Raw genomic sequence first — 14,042 nt, 5'->3', positions numbered from 1 at the left:
TATGGTTTTTATCCTTGAATTTATTAATATGGTGTATCAAATTGATTGATTTTCATATATTGAAGAATCTTTTCATTCCTGGGATAAACCCCACCTGATCATGGTGTATGATCCTTTTATTGTGCTGTTGGATTCTCTTTGGTAGTATTCTGTTGTGGATTTTTGCATCTATGTTCATCAATGATATTGACCTGTAGTTTTCTTTTTTTGTAACATCATTTACTGGTTTTGGTATCAGGGTGATGATGGCCTCGTAGAATAAGTTTGGGAGTGTTCCTCCCTCTGCTCTATTTTGGAAGAGTTTGAGAAGGATAGGTGTTACTTCTTCTCTAAATGTTTGATAGAATTCACCTGTGAAGCCATCTGGTCCTGGGCTTTTGTTTGTTGGAAGATTTTTAATTACAGTTTTAATTTCAGTGTTTGTGATTCGTCTGTTTATATTTTCTATTCATTCCTGGTTCAGTCTCAGAAGGTTGTGCTTTTCTAAGAATTTGTCCATTTCTTCCAGGTTGTGCATTTTATTGTCATATAGTTGCTTGTAGCAGTCTCTCGTGATGCTTTGTATTTCTTCAGTGTCAATTGTTATTTCTCCTTTTTCATTTCTAATTCTGTTGATCTGAGTCTTCTCCCTTTTTTTCTTGATGAGTCTGGCTAGTGGTTTATCAATTTTGTTTATTTTCTCAAAGAACCAGCTTTTACTTTTATTGATCTTTACTATCGTTTCCTTCATTACTTTTTCATTTATTTCTGATCTGATCTTTATGATTTCTTTCCTTCTTCTAACTTTGAGGGTTTTTTGTTCTTCTTTCTCTGATTGCTTTATGTGTAAGGTTAGGTTGTTTATTTGAGATTTTTCCTATTCCTTGGGGAAGGATTGTACGTCTCTAAACTTCCCTCTTAGAAGTGCTTTAGCTGCATCCCATAGGTTTTGGTTTGTCACGTTTCATTTTCATTTCTTTCTAGGTATTTTTTGATTTCCTCTTTGATTTCTTCAGTGATCTCTTGGTCATTTATTAGTGTAATTTTTGCTTCCATGTGTTTGTATTTTTTACAGATTTTTTCCTGTAATTGATATCTAGTCTCATAGCATTGTCGTCAGAAAAGATATTTGATACGATTTCAATTTTCTTAAATGTTCCAAAGCTTGATTTGTGACCCAATACACGGTCTATCCTGGAGAATGTTCCATGAGCACTTGAGAAGAAAGTGTATTCTGTTGTGTTTGGATGGAATGTCCTATAAATATCAATTAAGTACACCTTGTTTAATGTATAATTTAAAGCTTGTGTTTCCTTATTTATTTTCATTTTGTATGAAATGTACATTGATGAAAGTGGAGTGTTGAAGTCCCCTGTATTATTATGTTTCTGTCAATTTCCCCTTTTATGGCTGTTAGCATTTGCCTTATGTATTGAGGTCCTCCTATATTGGGTGCATAAACATTTATAATTCTTATACCTTTTTATTGGATTGATTCCTTGATCATTAGGTAGTGTCCTTCTTTGTCTCTTGTAGTAGTCTTTATTTTAAAGTCAACTTTGTCTGATATGAGAATTGCTACTCCAGCTTTCTTTTGATTTCCATTTGCATGGAATATCTTTTTCCATCCCCTCACTTTGAGGTTGTATGTGTCCCTAGGTCTGAAGTGGGCCTCTTGTGGACAGCATATATACAGGTCTTGTTTTTGTATCCATTAATCCAGTCTATGTCTTTGGGTTGGAGCATTTAATCCATTCACATTTAAGGTAATTATTGATATGTATATTCCTATTATCATTTTCTTAATTGTTTGGGTGTGTTATTGTAGGTCTTTTCCTTCTCTTGTGTTTCCTGCCTAGAGAAGTTCCTTTAGCATTTGTTGTAAAGCTGGATCATGGTGCTGAATTCTCTTAACTTTTGCTTGTCTGTAAAGGCTTTAATTTCTCCATTGAATCTGAATGAGATCCTTGCTGGGTAGAGTAATCTTGGTTATAGTTTTTTCCCTTAATTACTTTAAATATGTCCTGCCACTCCATTTTGGCTTGCAGAGTTTCTGCTGAAAGACCAGCTGTTAACCTTATGGGGATTCCCTTGTATGTTATTTGTTGTTTTTCCCTTGCTGTTTTTAATATTTTTTCTTTGTAATTAATTTATTTTAGTTTGATTAATATGTGTCTTGGTGTGTTTCTCTTTGGATTTATCCTGTATGGGACTCTGTGTGCTTCCAGGACTTGATTGACTATTTCCTTTCTCATATTAGGGAAGTTTTCAACTTTAATCTCCTCATATATTTTCTCAGTCCCTTTCATTTTCTCTTCTTATTCTGGGACCCCTATAATTCGAATGTTGGAGCCTTTAATGTTGTCCCAGAGGTCTCTGAGAATGTCCCAATTCTTTTCATTCTTTTTTCTTTATTCTGCTCTGCGGTAGTTATTTCCATTATTTTATCTTCCTGGTCCCTTATCCATTCTTCTTCTTCAGTTATTCTGCTATTTATTCCTTCTAGAGAATTGTTAATTTCATTTATTGTGTTGTTCATCATTGTTTGTTTGCTCTTTAATTCTTCTATATCCTTGTAAACACTTCTTGTATTTTCTCCATTCTATTTCCAAGATTTTGGATCATCTTTACTATCATTGCTCTGAATTCTTTTTCATATAGACTGCCTATTTGCTCTTCATTTGTTGGGTCTGTTGGGGTTTTACCTTTATCCTTCATCTGCTGTATATTTCTCTATCTTCTCATTTTGCTTAACTTACTGTGTCTGGGGGTCTCCTTTCCGCAGGCTGCAGGTTTGTTGTTCCCATTGTTTTTGGTGTCTGCCCCCAGTGGGTAAGGTTGGTCCTGTCGCTTGTGTAGGCTTCCTCGTTATGGTGACTGGTACCTCTGTTCTGGTGGATGAGGCTGGATCTTGTCTTTCTGGTGGGCAAGACCATGTCTGATGATGTGTTTTGGGGTGTCTGTGAACTTAGTATGATTTTAGGCAGCCTCTCTGCTAATGGGTCGGACTGTGTTCCTGTCTTGCTAGTTGTTTGTCATGGGGTGTCCAGAACTGGAGCTTGCTGGTCATTGGGTGGAGCTGGGTCTTAGCATTGAGACAGAGATCTCTGGGAGATCTCTCACTAATTGATATTGTGTGGGGCCAGGAGGTCTCTGGTGGTGCAATGTCCTGAACTCAACTTTCCCACCTCAGAGGCTGAGGCCTGACACCCGGCCAGAGATCTAAGACCCTATCAGCCACACGGCTCTGAAGAAAAGGGAGAAAAAAAAGAAAGATAGAAAAAGAAAAAAAATAATAAAGTAAAATAAAGTTATTAAAATAAAAACTTTTAAAAAATATTTATAATATAAAAAAGTTTAAAAAGTAATTTAAAAAAGTAATTAAACATTAAAAAGTAATTTGAAAATATAAGAGAGCAACCAAACCAATACAAATCCACCAGTGATAACAAGTGCTAAAAACTAAACTAAGATAACTATGTAAATGAGAACCTAGTCAGTCACATACAGCAAAACCCAAGTCTACAGTTGCTCTCAAAGTCCATCGCCTCAATTTTGGGATGATTCATTGTCTATTCAGGTATTCCACAGATGCAGGGTACATCAAGTTGATTGTGGAGATTTAATCTGTTACTTCTGAGGCTGCATGGAGAAATTTCCCTTTCTCTTCTCTGTTTCACAGCTCCTGGGGTTCAGCTTGGATTTGGTCTTACCTCTGCGTGTACGTTGCCCTCTGGCATCTCCTGTTTGCCCAGACAGGAGGGGGTTAAAGGAGCGGCTGATTAGGGGCTCTGGCTCACATAGGCTGGGGGTAGGGAGGGGTACAGTGCCTGTGCTGGTAGAGGATGGCATGATGTTGCAGCAGCCTGAGGTGTGCCATGTGCCCTCCCGGGGAAGTTGTCCCTGGATCACGGGACCCAGGCAGTGGCAGGCTGCACAGACTCCCAGGAGAGGAAGTGTGTATAGTGACTTGTGCTTGCACACAGGATTCTTGGTGGCTGCAGCAACAGCCTTAGCATTTCACATTTGTCTCTGGTGTCCACGCTGATAGCTGTGGCTCACACCCGTCTCTGAAGCTCGTTTAGGTGGTGCTCTGAATCTCCTCTCCACGCACACCCCGAAACAATGATCTCTTGACACTTAGGCAGTTCCAGACTTTCTCCTGGAATCCCTCCCAGTTAGCTGTGACACACTAGCCCCCTTCAGGCTGTGTTCACGCAGCCAACCCCAGTCCTCTCCCTGGGATCTGACCTCTGACACTTGAGCCTCAGCTCCCAGCCCACACCCATCCAGTGGTTGAGCAGAAAAGCCTCTCAGGCTGGTGAGTGCTGGTTGCCACCAATCCTCTGTGTGGGAATCTCTCTGCTTTGCCCTCTGCACCCCTGTTGCTGCACTCTCTTCTGTGGCTCTGAAGCTTCTCCCCCCTCCACCCCCCTTCTCTACCAGTGAAGGGGCTTCCTAGTGTGTGGAAACTTTTACTCCTTTCCAGCTCCCTCCTGGAGATGCAGGTCCCATCCCTATTCTTTTGTATCTGTTTTTTCTCTTTCTTTTGCCCTACCCAGGTACATGGGGAGTTTCTTGCCTTTTGGGAAGTCTCTCAGTAAGTGTTTAAATGTTTATAATTTTTATTTTTTCTTGGTTTATTGAAACTTTTATTAATAGGTCATGTTCTTTGTTGTCACTTGTAAACTTTTTTGATTTAAAGTCTATCTTGTCAGATATTATTTTAGCCACTTCACTCTCTTTTGGTTACTATTTGCATAGAATATCTTTTTCCATTCTTTCATTTCCAAACTATTTGTGTCTTAGGATCAAAAGTGGGTCTCTTGAAGACTGCATGTAGTTAGATCATGTGTTTTCATCCATTTTTCCAATCTCTGTCTTTTGATTGGAGAATTTGATCTATTTAAATTTAAAGTGGAGAGACTTAATTTCCTTATTTTTCTATATGTTTCCTATATGCCTTATAATATTTTTGTCCCTCATTTCTATTTTTTTTTTTTAAATTAATTAATTAATTTATTTATTTTTGGCTGTGTTGGGTCTTCGTTTCTGTGCGAGGGCTTCCTCTAGTTGCGGCAAGCGGGGGCCACTCTTCATCGCGGTACATGGGCCTTTCACTCTCGTGAACTCTCTTGTTGTGGAGCACAGGCTCCAGACACGCAGGCTCAGTAGTTGTGGCTCACGGGCCTAGTTGCTCCGTGGCATGTGGGATCCTCCCAGACCAGGGCTCGAACCCGTGTCCCCTGCATTGGCAGGCAGATTCTCAACCACTGCGCCACCAGGGAAGCCCCCTCATTTCTTATTTAACTGTCTTCTTTTATGTTTAATTTAGTTTTTCTGTAGTGAAATATTGAAATTCCTTTCTCATTTCCATTTGTGTATATTTTATAGCTACTTTCTTTGTTGTTGCCTTGGAGGTTATATTTAACATCCTAAAGTTATAACACTCTAATTTGAATTTATACCAGCTTAACTTCAATAACATACAAAAACTCTGCTCTTTTACAGCTCTGTATCCAACTCTTCTGGTTGTTGATATCACAACATTTCATCTTTACATACTGTGTGTCCCAAAACATAAACTAATAATTCTTTTAAATGCAGTTGTCTCTCAAATTATTTAGAAACCAAGATTTGGAGAACAAGTAATGATACAGTGATACTAGCTTTTAGACTAATAATAGTTTATCTTTAAATATGCTAGTCTTATATCATGTAGAGAACAAAAATTGCAGTTATGAACTATTGTTACAAAAATACTAGCTTTCATAATCTTTCATGTATTTAACAAGATTTTAATTTTTCCATAAGCATCTTTACCATCTAGTGTTCTTTTATTTCACCTTGTAGAATTCCTTTGAGCATTTCTTGCAAACAGATCTAGTGGTAACAAAATCCCTAAGTTTTTGTTTATCTGGGATTGTCTTAATTTCTCCCTCACTTCTCAAGGACAGTTTTGCTGCATATAAGATTCTTGATGGACAGTTTTTTCTTTGAGCACTTGAATATTTTAGCACACTACCTCTGACCTCCAAAGTTTCTGATGAGAAATCTGCTGATAATCTTATTGAAGAATACTTGCATGTGATAATTCACTTCTATCTTGCTGCTTTTAAGATTCTTTGTCTTTTGAAAGTTTGATTATAATGTCTTAGAATGAGTCTCTTTGAATTAATCTTGGAGTTCATCTTAAATATTTATATTTATGTCTTTCATCAAATTTGGAAAGTTTTCAGCCATTATTTCCTCAAATTTTCTCTCTGCTCTTTATTCTTTCTCTCTTGCATCTCATTCTGGGACTGCTACAATGCATATTTTAGTTCTTTTAATCGTTCCCAGAGGGCACATAGGCTCTGTTCACTTTTTCCTTAATCTTTTTCTTTCTGTTTTTGATATTTGATCATTTCTAGTCTTATCTTTAAGGTATTTGATTCTTGCTTCTGCCTGCTCAAATCTTCCTATGAATTCCTCTAGTAAATTATTATTTTGGCTATAATTTTCAGCTCCAGACCTTTTCTTTTAGTTTTTTGCTAGGTTTTTCTTCTCTTTATTAAAATTTCCTTTTTGTTCATACTTTTAAAAAAACTTTGTTCACATCTTTTTTTTTTTTTTTTTAGCATCTTTAAGACAGTTGTTTTAAAGTTTTTATTTATTATATCTGCTATTAGATCTTTTTAGGGCTGTTTCTATTGGTTTATTGTTTCCCTTTGAAGAACATGATTTTCCTGTTTTTTTGTATGCTTTGGAATTTTTCACAGAAAAACTAGACATTTGAATCTAATAATGTAACTCTGGAAATCAGGTTATCCGACTTTCCCAGAGTTTGCTGTATTTATTTGTTTGTTTGTTTGTTTGTTTGTTTGTTGTAGGCTGTCTTGGTGCTGAGGATCATCTTGAGTATAAACTTATTAATTTAAAAAATATATATTTCTTTCTTTCTTTCTTTAGCTAAGTCAGGTCTTAGTTGCGGCATGTGGGGTCTTCATTGCAGCATATGGGATCTTTTACTTGAGCCATACAGGATCTCTAGTTGTGGCATGTGGGACCTTTAGTTGCTGCATGCAAACTGTTAGTTGCAGCACATGGAATCTATTTCCCTGACCGGGGATCAAACCCATTGGGAGCATGCAGTTAGCCACTGGACCACCAGGGAAGTCCCCTGAGCATAAATTTAAGGTCTTCCCAGGTCTTTCTGAGCTTTTCCCTGGGTATGTGTGGTTAGTTTATAATTTTCCCCCATATTTACATTTGCTTTGAATAATCTGGTCTTTAATATCTGACTCCTAAAGAGAAAAAGAGAAAAATGAAATGGAGAGAGTAAGATGCTGGCCCTTTCAATCCCCTGCAACTCACTTTAGTCAGAGGTGAAGGGGCTTGAAACAATGGAGGAAGGTGCAACAATGACTACCTACCTTTGTTTGCACCTCTGTTATCAGAAGGAGCAATCAGTGATCATAACACAGATTCCCATTATTTGGAAAACAAGGTTCTTTTTATCCACCCTGGCTCTCATAATCTGTGTGCAAGCAGCTCCTGGGACATATGAACAGATGCCTGCTATGTGGCTGAAGATGGAGGATGGATAGCTGCTACTCTGCTAAAACCTAAAATTCATGGAAATTAATCATAATTTATGACCCAAGTATTCCCCTGGAAACTGTAAGCCTTCAATAGACTCCAGAGTTCTAAAATGATTACATCAGATTGATCCTGCCAGTGTCATTGTTGCCAACATGGGGAGATAGATTCCTCTTACCTCCTACTATGCTGTCTCCTTAGAACCCTCTAATATAGTTTCTTATAAAAAATATTTTTCTTTTGCTTTTTTGATGTTGAACTATTTCCAAAAATCCAATTAAATATGGTCCTTCTATCTATGAATTTCTATGTAACTAAGTTATTTTGCCTAACATGATTGGCATTCGACACTATCTGTCATGAATTAATTTCATTCTAGTCTCAGTTCTTCTCATGAGCTCCATATGAGCAGAGAAAATATAATTTTCTCCTTAGTAGATGTGGTAGGTTAAGTAATGCCTACCCCCAAATTAATTCACATCCTAAACCCAGGACTTGTGAATGCTACCTGATATGACAACAAAGACTTTGCAGATGTGATTAAGTTAAGGATCTTAACATAGGAACATCATCCTGGATTATCTGAGTAGACCTTAAATAAAATCACATATATCCTTTATAAAAAGGAAGCAGAGAAATAGTTGACCACATAGAAGAGAAGGGTAATGTGACCAGGGAGATTGTAGTGATGTAGTTGTAATTCAAGAAATGCTGAAAGTCATAAGAAGATGAAAGTGACAAGGAAGAGAATGTACCCCAGAGCCTCTAAAGAGTGTTCAGCTCTGCCAAAACATTGATGGTGGCCCAGTGATACTGATTTCAGATTTTGGCCTTGATAACTGTAAGAGAATATATTTCTGTTTGTGTCACCAAGTTTGTGGTCATATTTTTAATAGCAAAAAAAGGAAACCATAAAGTAAACAAAAATTTTGTTGTTTTGTTTTAGTGGGTAAATACCTAATGTTCTTTAGAATTCCATCTAACAGCCATTTCTCTGATCTCCTTTTCTTAGTTATACCACACATCTTCCCTGGGCAATAACATCTAATTTTTTAATTTCAAAATACATCCATACCAGATGGCTCATAAATGAGTCCTTAACCCTGATCTCTCTTCTGGGCTCTGGATCTTTCATTCAACAAGTTCAGAAAATCTACATTTTGATATCACCTAAATATCATAAATTCTACATGCTGAAAAGAGGATGAGTTATGCTCAGCAAATTTCTCCTGAGTTCCATATCTTAGTGATTAACACCATTATTCAACCATAACCCAAACAGGAAACTCAGAGTCAACCTTAATTCTTCATTATTCTTCACTTCCTATGTCTATTCAGTCTCTAAAGTCTTTGGATGCTTGAACCTAAAATTTTCTCCAATATATTTACTTCTATAATCTCCTGCCTCTAGCCTTGTTCAGAGCACTATTATGTCTAACAAGGGTAATTAAAAAAGCCTACCAACTTTACGTCCAGCATTGTATACTATAATCCTGCACTCATATAGCAGAGGACAAATTTGCTTATTCCATTCCCTTGATTAAAACAATTAGATGATGTCCCATTGTCCTTAGAATGAAGTCCAAATTCTTTTAAGAACTCTACAGTTTCCTTGTGTATCTGAGTGTAAATATATCATATCTCCAGATATATTTTCACATCTTCCCTTCAAAACCCTGCTCTCCAGCCATATTAAATTTCTATTAGGAAGAGCAATGTTCTTTTCTACCTTTAGAATATTTCTTGTGCTATTCTATCTGTTGGGAATGCTCGTCATCTTCCCCATTCACCTGGCAACTCAATCTTCAGATTTAATTATATATCGTGACCCAGCACGTGACCCACCATATGACTCAGCAATCCCACTGCTGGGCATATACCCAGAGAAAACCATAATTCAAAAAGACACATACACCCCAATGTTCATTGCAGCACTATTTACAATAGCCAGGTCCTGGAAGCAACCTAAATGCCCATGGACAGACGAATGGATAAAGACGATGTGGTACATATATACAATGGAACATTGCTCAGCCATAAAAAGGAACGAAATTGGGTCATTTGTAGAGAAGTGGATGGATCTCGAGACTGTCATACAGAGTGAAGTAAGTCAGAAAGAGAAAAACCAATATCATATATTAACGCATATATGCGGAACCTAGAAAAATGGTACAGATGAACCAGTTTGCAGGGCAGAAACTGAGACACAGACATAGAGAACAAACGTATGGACACCAAGGGGGGAAAGAGGCAGGAGGTGGGTGTGACGAATTGGGAGATTGGGATTGACATGTATACACTGATGTGTATAAAATGGATGACTATTAAGAACCTGCTGTATAAAAAAATAAATAAAATTAAATTAAAAATTAAAAAAAAATTAAAACAAATACAATATTAAGTCTACTTTATATCTTATATGTAAGTATACAACATAATATTTTTTAAAATAAATTTATTTTTATTTATTTATTTTTGGCTGCACTGGGTCTTCGTTGCTGTGTGTGGGCTTTCTCTAGTTGTGGAGAGCGGGGGTTGCTCAGCAGTTGTGGAGCAAGGGCTTAGCTGCTCCGCAGCATGTGGGATCCTCCCAGGCCAGGGCTCAAACCCATGTCCCCCGCATTGGCAGGCAGATTCTTAACCACTGCGCCACCAGGGAAGTCCCACAACACAATTTTAAAGTATCAGTTTGTTGAAGTCTGCCTTGGGTTATATGCCTTGTGTATATTTGTTTTAAAATTGCAAAATCATTAATTTTTAGCTTAAAAACTTTTTAATAATTGAAGAATTTGTAAAATACATAAAACAATGGTTCTTATTCCTGACCACTCATTAAAATAATTTTAGAAGCTTGTAAAAATAAAAATGTCTGTCTTCGATAAAAAAAAATTATACATCGTGTTTCCTCTGTGAAACCTTCTCTGACGCCCTGTAGACCAGATGGGTGGCTTCCACCATGTATTTACAGCACACTCTGTATTTCCTATGGTAACACTCACCATAATTTATTCTATTCAAATGGTATCCTTGTCTGTCTCTTCTAATACACTGTAAGGATTGTAAGAGCAAGGATTACATCTGTAGTCCCATTCTGTGTTTCATCCATAATGATCAATTAGTATATATTTGTTTGTTTAATAAATATCTATGGGTAAAGAGCAAACTGAAAGTTTGTAGGGACAGCTGCAGTATTTATATACTCCTAAGAGAATCCCAGAACTTCAGTATTCTATTTACTCATAGAAATTTGCTTCAGATGTTAAAAACAGCATGGGTTGACATTTGACTTCAACATTTTTTTTTAATTTTAAAAACATATTTTAATAAAATAACAGAAAACTTCAGCATAAGTAGTGATATGATAGACTTTTCTTTTATGAATGTATTTTATACAATACATACATTTCAACTCACTGCAATAAATTAAATTTAAACTTGTGTGGATCAGCTATACAAAATTTTAAGCTAACATGAAATGAAACTTTTTGCCAGCCAAAGTTTCAGTTTCACAGGCTTACCTTCTTGGTCCATGTTTATTTATGCAATTTCTTGGATTTTTACCATATTTTGTTTTTATTACCTCATAAAATTTCCATTGAAAGATGAACTTGATAATGCCAGCAATCCTAGTTCTAAGTATTATAGACTCACTCACTTTTATCAGAACTGAAAGCTCTTTCAGGAGAAGTGAGGCATGCAGCCAAGTGTGAATGTTGTTTCATAGAAGCCAGTAGTGGAGCTCTCATTCTCCATGTCAAACAGTAGTTTACACATATGACCCAGATAAATTCACAGAGGTGATAAAAAATAATTCTGAAGGACTTATGGGAAAATGGACATGTGGTACAGGTATTTCTTTTTTCTGACTTGGGACATTTTTATTATTATTATTATTTTCTGAAATGATATGTTGATTAGAAACAGCTGCAGCCATCATGTGGCCCTGAGGAAAGTGCCAAGAAAATCACACATGAGCTCATAAGGAATGTACTGATTTTGCTGGGCTGCTGAAAAACAAACTTAGATGTATCCTACTTCAAGATTTCTTAAATAAGTAGATAAAATTTTTCCTCATTCTTTGTACTTCTGATGACAGATTGAAATTACAATGGGGTAATCACAGTCCAGACATACAAAAATAGAGTCAGGCGAACATCAGAATCTGGTCTCAGACACTTCTTTGCACCACTGAGAACTTGAATTTTCTCTGAACTGTATCAAACCCAAGGACACCACCAGATGTATTTAGAACAACATCCACCAGCTGCAATTTAATATTCTTAAGATTCCCCCTTGTAGCTATGCAACAATTTCTGACCCCAACCAATCCTTGCTTTACAAGCACCCTGACTTCTTGCCAGCTCCAACTATAATTCTTGACAGGCAAGAATTATGTAACTTATGCAACCAACAGTGGCCTTGAGGTTTTTGTTTTTATAAGTTTCCTCCAACTGTAGTTTGGTGGAACACAATTCAGGTGTTTCTTGAATCTGTGGCTCCTGTGCCGTAGTCCTAACAAAGCCCAAAATAACACCTTCAAGGTCTGTGCTTCTAAAATTTTGGCTAACACTTCTTTTTGTCAGTGTTTCTCTTGCTTTTAGTGTTCATAAATGTATCTTAATTTAGACAAAGATGAAAATTAATAGGAATGGTAAAAACTATAAAACTGTAATCCCTACAATTAAGACCCTAACTAAAATTAGTCTATCAACTCTGTGTTCAAATGTGAAGAAAAAGAATTAGATTTAAGACTATATGTAAAATATTAAAATAACTTTAGTATTTGCATTTAATATCCAAAATATATTACATTTATTATATCTTCTTCTTGGATTGATCCCTCGATCATTATATAGTGTCCTTCCTTGTCTCTTGTAATAGTTTTTATTTTAAAGTCTATTTTGTCTGTTATAAGCATTGCTACTCCAGCTTTCTTTTGATTTCCATTTGCCTGGAATATCTTTTCCATCCCCTTACTTTCAGTCTGTATGTGGCCCTAGGTCTGAAGTAGACACCATATATATGGGTCTTGTTTTTGTATCCATTCAGCCAGTCTGTGTTTTTGGTTGGGGCATTTAATCCATTTACATTTAAGGTAGTTATCGATATATATGTTCCTGTTACCATTTTCTTAATTGTTTTGGGTTTGTGGGACCTAATGAAACTTAAAAGCTTTTGCACAACAAAGGAAACCATAAACAAGCAAGCAACCTAAGTGTCCATCAACAGATGAATGGATAAAGAAGTTGTGGCACATATATACAATGAAATATTACTCAGCCATAAAAAGGAATGAAATTGAGTTATTTGTAATGAGGTGGATGGTTGTAGAGTCTGTCATACAGAGTGAAGTAAGTCAGAAAGAGGAAAACAAATACCGCATGCTAACACATATATGTGGAATCTAAAAAAAAAACTGTACTGATGATCCTAGTGGCAGGGCAGGAATCAAGACACAGACATAGAGAATGGACTTGTGGACACAGTGGGGGAAGGATAAGCTGGGGCGAAGTGAGAGAGTAGCATTGACATATATACACTACCAAATGTAACCACATAACAAGGAGATCAGCTCAATGCTTTGTGATGACCTAGAAGGGTGGGATAGGGAGGGTGGGGGGGAGGCTCAAGAGGGAGGGGATATGGAGATATATATATACATATAGCTGATTCACTTTGTTTGTTGTACAGCAGAAATAACACAACATTGTAAAGCAAGTGTACTCCAATAAAGATATTAAAAATATACATATTACAAATTTTATATTATTTTTAACTTCATTGTGAATAGAAACTATTTTCTAGTAAGTAAACATGTTTTTGACCTCTACCCTGTCCACTTTCACATATACATTTAGAAATGCATAATTATGTAAAAGTAGAAGACCATAATAAATTATCTTTATTTTAAATATCTAAGTGTTTATTTTGTGTAGCTGATTATACAAATATGTATTTTTTGAGAGTGAATGCAATTGTTATCCTTTCTACTTTCCATCTTCTATCATCATTTCTCCAATGTTTATAAAATTCTGTAAGTAGTAAGTTTGTTCTTCAGATAATCTGATATCAGATTGTTAAACAGAATAAAAATCTTCTGCAGTCCTTGTATGGTACATATTGATTGTAGATAATTTTGATTATCTAGACAAAGTGATGCATTTTTCTCTATGTATTCAAGTATATAGGTTCTTAAGATCAAATGAAAAGGTAAAAAGAACCACTACTTTTTCCATGAAGTCTATTTATTCAGAATGTTAAAAGCTACAATCAGGAAAAGTTTCTTTAACCATTTATTAAATCAGTGACTTTCAAATTCCTACCCAATATTTTGAAAAGTGCTTCTAACCAATGAACTTTATTACTGCTTTTTGGTTTGGGCTTTGGTTTATGTTTTCCCCCAGTATTATAATTATTATCCTTTTGTTTCTTAACCTTTGGGGAGAAAAGTTGATGTGTTTCTGTTTCTAACTGGGTTCTAT

General features: G+C 36.1%; 1 long non-coding RNA gene across 1 annotated transcript; it reads left to right on the top strand.

Annotated features, from left to right (window-relative positions):
- Positions 1-1,697: 1,697 nt before the first annotated feature.
- LOC309662141 lies at positions 1,698-13,106 on the top strand. The gene is made up of 3 exons (XR_014264531.1): positions 1,698-4,956; positions 5,270-9,985; positions 10,222-13,106. It is a non-coding gene; the product is annotated as an uncharacterized lncRNA (long non-coding RNA).
- The last annotated feature ends 936 nt before the right edge of the window (positions 13,107-14,042 follow it).

Source organism: Balaenoptera physalus, assembly GCF_965194825.1.
Source record: "Balaenoptera physalus genome assembly, chromosome: 5".
NCBI classification, from domain to species: domain Eukaryota; kingdom Metazoa; phylum Chordata; class Mammalia; order Artiodactyla; family Balaenopteridae; genus Balaenoptera; species Balaenoptera physalus.
This window is presented reverse-complemented; position numbering and strand designations above follow the sequence as displayed.